This window comes from Dicentrarchus labrax, unplaced genomic scaffold, assembly GCF_905237075.1.
Source record: "Dicentrarchus labrax unplaced genomic scaffold, dlabrax2021, whole genome shotgun sequence".
Taxonomy (NCBI): Eukaryota; Metazoa; Chordata; class Actinopteri; family Moronidae; genus Dicentrarchus; species Dicentrarchus labrax.
In genome coordinates this window covers 17,147,405-17,157,846 of record NW_026136704.1, presented here as the reverse complement: position 1 = coordinate 17,157,846, position 10,442 = coordinate 17,147,405, and the positions used below count along the sequence as shown (strand labels likewise).

The following is a 10,442-nucleotide window of genomic DNA, read 5'->3' as shown; positions in this document are numbered from 1 at the left end:
TTGTCAACATTGCTGTTTCCTGGCCAGCATCCGGTTTCCATCAGAATATATCTGATAAGAGAGAGGGCCCCGACAGAGACACAAAATTTGGGAAACCGCAGCACAACTTTATGTTACATCCTGTAAACATCACAAAGCACTAATGAAGGAGTTTGGTTGAACGATAAAGGTGTAAATGAAAGCGGCTGTGGCTGCCATTTGTCCCTTCAGCTTTTATTAGGTTGTGGCGTGCTTAGTGTCATTCACACATTTTAGTTCCCATGTTAATGCTGTGGTAAAGTACAGAAGCTATTGTGGGAAGTGACACTAGAAGTAATGGTTGTGTTTTGCATCCTGAGGTCTGCAGGAAACCACTGTTATTCCGTGTTTCTGTTTCCAAAAACGACACAAAATATTATTGTACATTATGTAGCCTCTTGCTTTTGCCTTCGGTGTTGTGGCCGGTGAGTCACGGCTGCTCAGAGATCATCTACTTTCTCAGTTTGTCATGTGAAAGGGAATTTTTGTAAGCCTCCTCATTCACAACAAATCTGTCCTTTGTAATCTGATCATTTTGGCCTATTATTAAACAAACTTGTCAGTATCAGATGTGGAGAGAGCTGACTGTTCTCACGTTGTTCTTGTATAAGCAGTAATATGGTTGTTAATATGTTGACAATCATTGACAGCTTGCTGCTTGTTCATGTTACTGTCACTCTACAATTATTTTTATTTGACTGCTATAAAACTGTATTGTTGCTCTTAACTCTGTGTGTGTGTGTGTGTGTGTGTGTGTGTGTGTGTGTGTGTGTGTGTGTGTGTGTGTGTGTGTCTGTGTCTGTGTGTGTGTGTGTGTGATTTATATGAATAAATCCTAAGAGGCTACGGGCTGATAAGTCCCTGTTATGAGTGTGTGTTTGCATGAGAAGTGGGGAAAAGTGTTTATGAGGGTGATTCAAGGGAGTTCCCTTGTATGGTATTCACAAGAATTAGACTCTTCTGGGGAAGAGACAAACAATTTGACTGATTGTCAGATAGACGAAGAGAATTAGTAAACAACTGACCATTCCCCTCAAACACACACTGACACAACAGCGCAAAACTGTTGGTTTTACCAAATGTAAATAACATCTGCAAATAGAAGTAAACCTAACCGTTACAACTTGAGACAGCTGACAGAGGAATACAGCACCACTTTAAGGCCAACTGTGGCAAACATAAATCATGTAAGATGATAAGGATTTGTCTTTTTGCTGCTGATAGGGGAAATAAAAACACTTATGGGATGAAGGGTCAACATTCATCCAGCAGACGTCTTCTTCTGAATGAGTTCATTTCTCATGTTGAAACCGAGACGTGTGCAGACAGGGAAGGGAAGTTCATTTCCCCTCAGAAACAAGTTGCTCAAAGCTTAATCAGCAGATTTCGTAATGAGTATCGCAAGAGCTTCTCCGACCCGTAAGCATCCACGTTAGGCCTCCGCCCCTCTTTGCATCTGCTCTGCAGTATAGCTCGGCTCCAACAGCTCCAACCTTACGTCCTCATGAAGGGGGGCAGCTGGTATAGAGTGCAAAGGTCAAACTTACGTCTAGGATCTTTAACAAAAATGGCATTTCTAGTGTGAAGTGGTTGTCTCTGAATGCTGAAGTGCTGTTATGTAAGTTACATAACTATGTGGCACATCATCAAACAACCATTTTATTTGTATGTTTGCTTCTCACTGGTCTTAGTGGATGCAGTGTGACACTTCCACGTTAATTTATTCCAATAACACAGAGCTGAACCAAATAGTCTTTGTGTGTGGTTTCCCAACAAACACTTCCTGGAAAACATTCAAATGACCGTAAGGTTTGTGTACTCCACTCGAGCATAATCTTGAGTTTGAGTAAGTGTTGAGTTTGAATTCTCCAGTGTGTGACAGGCTGTTTTCACACGGTTTTAACAACCATAGAAAATGCCTTCAGGATTAATTCCACTCAGAGATGAAGTGTTTGCACAACCCACATTTGTTTCTTTCCAGGTTGTCTATCGCTTTCAATTCGACCTAAAAGAAACCCTGAAACAACTGTCTAAAGACAGAATCAATTGTGTGCAACTGTGTGTCTATGTACAGTATTTATGGCCGGAGTCGTCTGCAACAGGATGTTATGATTTAACTCAATGTCTGTTTTAAAGAGTTGTGTATTTTGCTGCATGTGAGTTAGAGACACAGATGAGTGAAAACTTGACAGCTCAAATACACTGCAGCACCCAGTGTGTGCACCAGTTCTAATAGTTCTAATATATTATAACAGGAAACCTGGAGGGGAAAAGCTACAAAAAAGGATTTGAAGACCTGAAAATCATCTTAAAATAGCAGGTTTTCAATTCTCATAAATATCAGGTGTGACTTTTTTTTTTGTGCAGGATGTGTTGTTCCTCCTCGAGGAGCCTATAATCAGGAGGCGAAACCCGAGCAGATGTAAAGAATGGCTGTCGCATGAGGAAACAGCAAAATATATACCTGTGGTTATCAGCCTTCTTGGTGCCAAGGAATCCCAAAATCACAGACATCAGTAGTCAACATCAAATGATAATGAAATTAAAATATTCCCTATTTGTCTGTGGACCCACTGGAACCCCCTCAAGGACCTGGACCCCAGGCCGAGAACCACTGATATAAACCTAGTGTACATATACAATAAAAAAGGCTGATTCCCACATGTTAAAGCATGTTTAGTGATCAGAGTATGCAGGCTTTTGTTGTAACAGCAAGATGAATGTCATAGGTTATCCAAAAACGCAACACATCCGTGATTTAATTCTAATCACCAATTCTAATAACAGCTTAACAGACTGCCGATGCAGATGCACAGATGCTGAATTAATCATATTTTGAAGTACTTACAGGAAGAGGGTTAAACCTCGTGCTGTGAGGCCATGTGTTCTGCTGTACGATCTGGCCTGATGAACCTCTACAGCCGCTGTGGTCATTATCATTAACACTTGTAACCTTAAATACTGACATTCGACACTTCTTGTCTCAGTGTTGTTGACTCTTCCACACTCTCCTCTCCAATATTTGTAAAAAATAAATACATGAAAACTCTTTCCTCTTATGAAGTTAACAGCTGAATTTAAAAGCCATAAAACACATCTTTTCTCAACACCCTCAAGGGTTTACTGCTACAGCACTACTTGGTCTGGTATGACCGGTGGCTAAGAACTGTTGTATGGTGGATATTATTGTAGTAAGCAAGATAAGAATAGTTAACAGGGATATGGCAGTGCACTTAGCATGAGATTAAAATCCCTGCAACACAGTTATCTAACTGGAAAATACATATTTAAATACCCACAAAGGATTAATTAATAGATTATTAATATATTAATATATTTAATGAGAAATAGCATTTTCCCGATTAAAATCAAAACAGACTGAATCTTCTTATCTGCATCGTGCCAGCAGCAATCAACTCACACACACAGTTGTAAGGGATCAAGATACGAGGTGTGTGTGTGTGTGTGTTTGGTGGGGCATTATGCATTAAAGAGGTGTGTGTCAGTGTTTGTTCAGTAGTGCGTGTATCTGTATGAGTGGTGGTTGGTATTGCACAACCGCGTAGGATGTCTGGTGATGGATGCAGAGAGAAGTGAAAGACTGAGTGTTCTGTCTATTTCAGCCAAAAAGGAAATAATGCTTTCTAGTTCTTCTATTTGAATACAGAGTGTACTTTAGGATCACAAACCTCGTCAGTGTTGGTGTCCTTACATCCACTCGTCTTGGAACAGAACAAAATATTACAATGATTTTGGAACATTCAGCCTTGGATTTTGAAGGTTTTAACAAACTTTGGGGGAGTTTATATTCTACTGTTAAAAATGTACGCTTGGTGGGGATTTGTTTAGGCTGGTTTCTGTATATTTATACTCAGTATTCTTCTATTTCACTGCACAATTTAATGGACCTCCATAAATCCACTGATTCAGGGCTACAGCCCCTGGTTTCTTTATTATTTTGTCCCACTAAAATCCACTCACTTACAGTACAAATGTCACTGATTTCCACATCATCATCTTTCAGTTTCATTTGTTTTGCTAATAAAACCAAAATTATGCACGTTACCTGTGTAGACAAGCATGTTGAGTTTATTTCCTTCTTCGAAACATTCATAGAACAGATTTTCAACACTTTAAATCATGCATTCTTTACACCCATGTTTGCCAACTCACAGTCTTCTGCTTCTCTGCCTTTGGAAATGTTGGGAAATTGAGCATTAGTTGAGAATAAAGGTTTGAAATCAATCCCACCACAAATGGACCTCAGGGTGAGATTGTTTCTTCATAAAGTGGTGTCATCAGGTAATACTGTAGAAAGGTGACGGACTGTTTCCACACAACTATTTCTTTTTTGGGAGGTTGCATCAAAATGTTTTATTATTAGCTGGTTCCAAGAATAATCACTGTCTACTGTTACAGTGTACACTAATGACCATACAAAGCCACTCTAAATTTGTTTGCATTTATCTTAAGACACAAATTAAATCCAAATCAACAACTTAAAAGCGAGCTGTACATTTTAATAAATATATATATGAATCCAATTAGGTGCAACATTTTCGTTTGATATAAATCGTGCTTGACTTGTGACTCACACTTACAAAGAATCTCACCTCTTTCACTACTAAGAAGTTCTGTGTTAGTGGGTGAGGGTCTGACTTGGCCTGTAACTATATCCCTTGTGGTCACTTCATCACTTCAGGAAAATGTAACACATTTTAGATCTGAGTCTCTGTTGTACAAGGAGAAATATGAAAGGCAACAAAATGGTCAAACAAGACAAGCTTCCTTTTATAGGAAAATTTTAATAGTTATTCAATGTTCTACATTTTACAGTAAATATACAATTACAAACTTGGCTTAGTTATAGTACTAAGATCACTAACTGATCTTAAAAAAAAAACAAAAAAAAAAAAAAAAGAAAGAAAAACCCTCAACAACGAAAAAACGTAAAAAAACAAAAATTAAAAACAGATTTACACTTCATATCACAAGCCTGACGCTGGTCCTTCACTCCGGACCAAATAGCTAACATACAATTCACTTCTCTCAACGCTGAACAGACGTTGGGCTTCTGTTTCAAACACAACCTTACGGTAACAGATATACCATAGCATGTGCAAACTGGGTACCAAACTAAAACTTCCAAAGATGGGGTTGTTCCTAATACTCGATCCAGTGGGGATACAAGTATGCTGTTTTTTGGAAGACAAGGAATTTCCACTTTTTGCATCACATTTAGTGTCAAATTAAAACTAAGAGATATCTCTGACAAATTGAAATTAAAAAAAGCTGCAGCAGAACATCGAAGACATTTAAGAGCCTACTATTCACTGTGATAGTAGTGTTTTAATTTATACTCATGAAAGGAAATAAAACCTTAGACTTAGCAACTGCAAGGCAAAGAAGAAGGAGAGAGGGAGAGGAGGGTAGATGGAAGGACAGGAGGTGTTATGAATGGTTCTGGTTGCATTTTCACTGTCAAAGTGAATAAGCGCAAGGTTAAAATATGTGGAGAAAAAAAGAAGTAATCCTAGTTAAAATGACCACCTTTCAGTGTTTGGAAATCACCAAGGACTGAATGATGGCCAATAAAAAGATGATAAAAAGACCCATGATTAAGACAACTTTGCATTTCCCCTTCTAAAAACACATCAAAGTGTTCAACTGTCCATTTTAACTTAAGTGCAAATTGAAAGAAATGAGAGGCAAAGAATGGAGTGAAATGAGGAAGCAGTTTCACCACCCTTAAAACCCAACTATCCGAAATGCTCCGTGGGTCTGCCTTTCTACTGAGCCTCCACGTTAAAAACAGAATTACAGTTTTTAAGAGCATTGGTCCCGAGCACAGAAAAGCAAAAAACTCTTAAATGATCATCTCCTCCAATAAAAACAAATTAAACCTTGTGAGGTCTGTTTTTTGTTGTCTAAAATACCATTTCTGAAAGTGTCTTAAAAGGAAATAAGACTTTTAATTTGGAAAAAAGACCCTCACCACCCCCCAAAACATCTCAGTGCTCAAAATGTGGCATCCAGTTGAGATTCTTAAATGTTAATCATACCAATAACAATTTTTTGTCAGAGCCTTGAACCATGGTGGTACCACTTCCAGACTTTGTCACTGGCGACATCTAGTGGAAATTTCAGAAATGGCAATAAAGTACAACAGATCATCGCTGTGAGTGACACCAATTTAATGACCATCATATAGTTCAATATGACGACTGAGACGGGGGAGGTTCCAACGGTCAGACTGAAAGCACATAAAAGGCCCAAAAAAAAAAAAAAAAAAAAAAAACACAAGACAGAGAGCAGAGGGTTTAAAAATAAAATAAAAACAAGGTAAAGGTGGACCAGGGAGCGAGCAGAACATGTGCACCAATTTGCATCCTTGAATGTGATAAATGTTTGAATGGTTTGCGGGATGCAAAATGGCCTCTGAAGGGATTTGTGGCACAAATTTAAAAATAGGATCAACACAGAGGTAACAGTAAGAAAGATAAAAAGGTAAGACAGGCAATATGCATTAACAACAATGTGAGAAATAGGACAGCAATAGGAAAAACACAGATTTCACAGGAAGCTAGACATAACAAGGACTCAGAATTCACCAGTTAATTAGGAGAAGAAACTTATTTTTAATCGAACAACTGTTGGTGAAATATGGCACAGAACAAAAGTCATGGAGGCTGAGGGTTTTCGTTGTCGCTCATTACATCTTCGCACCCGCAGAACGGAAAAAGGACCGTAAAGGTGGCTTCCAAAAGCATCACGGCAACCTTATACAGTGAACCAAAAAAAAAAAAAAAAATGCTATCCATTTCAGTTCTGTCATTAATCCTCTGCTTCCTCGAGGTCAGTAAATTCAGGCAATAATTATAAAAATGTGGGGATTTGGTGACAAGAATTTCCACAAGTCCTAAAGCTTCTTTACTAGACCTCGTCTTAACTTCTCCCCCTCCCCTCAGTGACAGATATGTAGACGACACAGATGCAGAAGAGGTAAAACAAAAAAAGAATATTAAAAGCACAAACAGTAGCTGCCACACTGATGCAACCATGCTTAGCTAGAAATACATTACTGTACCACTTGCTGTATAAATATACTGCATTTTTTTTTTTTTTTTTAAACTTAGAGATCCAATGCTATAGTGAAATACACCTGAATATTATGCATACCCATTATGCTCAATTGACCAGAGGGAAAGAAGGAAAAAAAAAAACCCAAAACAAACCATAAGATTTAACTGAGAAATACTGACAGAAGTAGTGGTTGGTTAAATAAATCCTAATGACGAGTAATATTACTGCTGTCGCAAGAAAATCCAGTTTGACTTTTCAGTTTTACTGGCTTGAATTAAAATATACAAGATCCTTACATGGTGGGAACATTTTATGACCCTCATGCCGATAACACCCACTTGAGATCTTCTAAAATACAAGGGTCGTTTAAAAAATAAGGCTCAAGGATCGACAGTTTTCATCCGACAGCAGCATTATGTAATATTTTCTTGAGAATTAATCTACTAGTGTACAAACATCTGGACTAAGAATACCTCAAACACTCGACCTTATTGTTTTATTTTTTAATTACAATATAAATTGCTTCTTCCTCCCTCCTGCACTACAAAGCCTAGGTACCTGTTACTTAGCATTTAAATTATAGTCATCAAGTTTTTTTTTTGTTTTATGTTGTGCAATATTTCCTCACAAAGTTATTCAATACCCAAATTCTTGATATGTTCTACTCTTCTTAGCAGTAACTGTAATAATTATTGAATGAAGGCTGCATACAGAGCCTGTAATCCATATTTAGAGATTACAATAAGCTTTTTTTTTTAAATCAATTCAAAACGCTGATAAAATAATTACTGTATGTTAACAGTTGAGGCATTCCCTCTTATTTTATTGCAATATCAAACCACTTCGTCTACATACCCGCGCAGTAAATGCTTTCTGTTATACCAATCTGTACTGTACAGATCATGAAGTTGTGGTTTGAGTCTTATTTTTTTTTGTAAATCCTGAAAAATACCACAGGCCTCACCTAAATATTAAACCACCACCACCACCACCACTACTCAGTGTATTTGTAGTGTTGAAGATGGGTCACCAATGCCTTTGCATGTACATTAATGCCTTTACATGTAGAAGCATAAAAAGGCAACAGAAAAATGGCTGTATATGGTCCATGTCTCATTGGCTCAAATATTATCCTCAGCTAATGACAATTTTAATAAAATCAAGGTTCATACTGGATTCTTAAAAATGGAGAATAATGTTTAAATGCAGTCAGTAGAAGCAGATATGTGTCAATCTCCAACTCTTGCAGAAAAAGGAAAAAAAAAGCACAGTGAACAAAGGGATGATTGTTTTTCATAAAAACTACTAAAAACGCTAAAAGGCCTCCTGTTAGCTCCTGGAGGTCATGCTGGACTGGCTCCCGGACCCCCAACTGGACTGAACCGGTTTAAAACTGAGTGACACTGCATCATGACAGCTCTGCACTCCTGCTAATATTTCTTAATGTTCTTTATAACCCTAAACACTAAATTCAGCACCTTTTTGATGACCGTACTCTCATTCTGCTCTTGCTATTCACATGGGAACACCCACCAAGTTCAAATTTGGACCCAAAATCTGAGATTAAGAAATCATCCCTATGACATGGACCAGGTGTAAACACATTACAGCCTGCTTCCCCAAGTGTGGTGCATAACCATCCATGTCATTGGTTTGGTCTTTCCAGCACTCACAGCACTGTGAAATGGACTAGTGGATTAAATCCTATCCATCTATCAGCACATGCATTTGACTGGTCCATCATCAACTATTTTTTCAAGAGTCTAGGTCTTTATCTATCTGTTGAACGTTTGGTTATAGGTCCTTGCCTCGAAGAAGGAAGGAGGAGGAGACGATATAATCACAGTGAGGAAATCAATGTACAATACATGTAGTGCAAAAACAGCAGTGTGTTTGTGCAGTCCCTTGCAGGGGAGCCGTCACAAACTCAAATGTCTTGTACCTTGAAAAGAAATTACCGACTGTGAACATGTGACCTCTTCCTCCTTCCTTGTCGTCTGCTCTCCTCTCCTCGTCCTGCTCTCCTCCCTTACTGCCAAACCAATCCCTTTAAACTCCTTCTCTGCTGTCTGCCATGCACACTCCTAGAAATCCATGTCATATATGTGTATGTTTGCTTGTGTGTTGATCAGTAACAATGTAACTGGAGGTGTTGTACAGCAAGTGCCACTAAGTGATCATGTGTGTTCCAACACACCACAGGAGCCCCGTGTGTGTGTGTGTGTGTGTGTGTGTGTGTGTGTGTGTGTGTGTGTGTGTGTTTATGTGAGAGAGAGTGTGCATGACCACCCATACTGTTGACACCGTTATTATAAATATGTGTACATTTTCTAAATGTACTGACCTACGCTAAGGTTAAGATGTTGATAGTGTCACAACATACTAGCCTGCATAGTATGTAGCATGAAGTATGTGATGTTTTCTTAGTGTGTACTCGGTACTATGCTAATGTGGACACAGTGGGACACGCAGCAGGATGGGTAATGGTCAGTAAGTGCTCTGCTCATAGCGACATAGCACTCAGATGGAGACGTAACGGCAGGGACGATAGACTGACTACTGCCGGACAGACAGCTACGCGCTGGAAGACGACTGAGATAAAACTGAAAAATTAAACAGGTAAAAAATAAAATTAAAAAAAGGATGAAGAGGAAGGAAGAACAAAAGGTAGGAAAAAACAGAAACAGATAAAGTAATTCAGGTGTAATGTGGTATAAAGAAAAGAGTATTAAAATAATTAAATAACCTGAAAAAAATAAAAACCCTAATTATGTTAAAAGCCTGTGCTGATATCTAGTCGTTAGAAAATTTGGCAGCATAAGTCAACAAGTCTTTGTAGTGACCGATGAAGATGATAATGAGGAATAAGTGCCCAATATTTTCCAGCCAACTGAGCAGCAGCAGGAAGGACCACACACACCAGCACAACACAGAAACAGGAGCAACTGACACCCGTGATTGGTCAAGAGTCCTTCTGGAGTTCCAATGACAGACAGAGCAACAGAAAGTAAGGAAATAAAATAAAAAATAAACCATACAAAATAAGGTAATGACTGGTTGGCAAATGAAAAAAAAATAAAAGCAGCTTTTGGAGGAAAAAAAAAAAAAAGTTAGAGAATGTCGCATAATAACAATAACAATAATAGTAAAGTGGCTGTTGCACTTTAGTTTTGTTCTTGCAGACAGGTGCCGAGTTCCCGTGGTTACCAGTGGGAGCCCGTGTAAGATTTGAGCAGTTGCATACGATGGTGGACTCCAGATCTGGTGGGAAAGAAGAGCAGAGGTACACATTGGTGATTGATTTAAGACTGCCACAGACCTCTGAGGGAGAGAAATGTGAG

The 10,442-nt window shown here is 38.5% G+C and overlaps 1 protein-coding gene across 5 annotated transcripts in view; it reads right to left on the bottom strand.

Moving 5' to 3' along the window:
* Positions 1–4,803: 4,803 nt before the first annotated feature.
* The window catches only part of fam168a (family with sequence similarity 168 member A), a 33,248-nt gene continuing 27,609 nt past the window's right edge, over positions 4,804–10,442 (bottom strand). For all 5 annotated transcript variants that reach the window (XM_051396604.1, XM_051396608.1, XM_051396606.1 and 2 more), the window contains one exon: positions 4,804–10,362. The gene's annotated coding sequence lies outside the window, so the exon portion shown is untranslated. The remainder of the gene's footprint in view (positions 10,363–10,442) is intronic.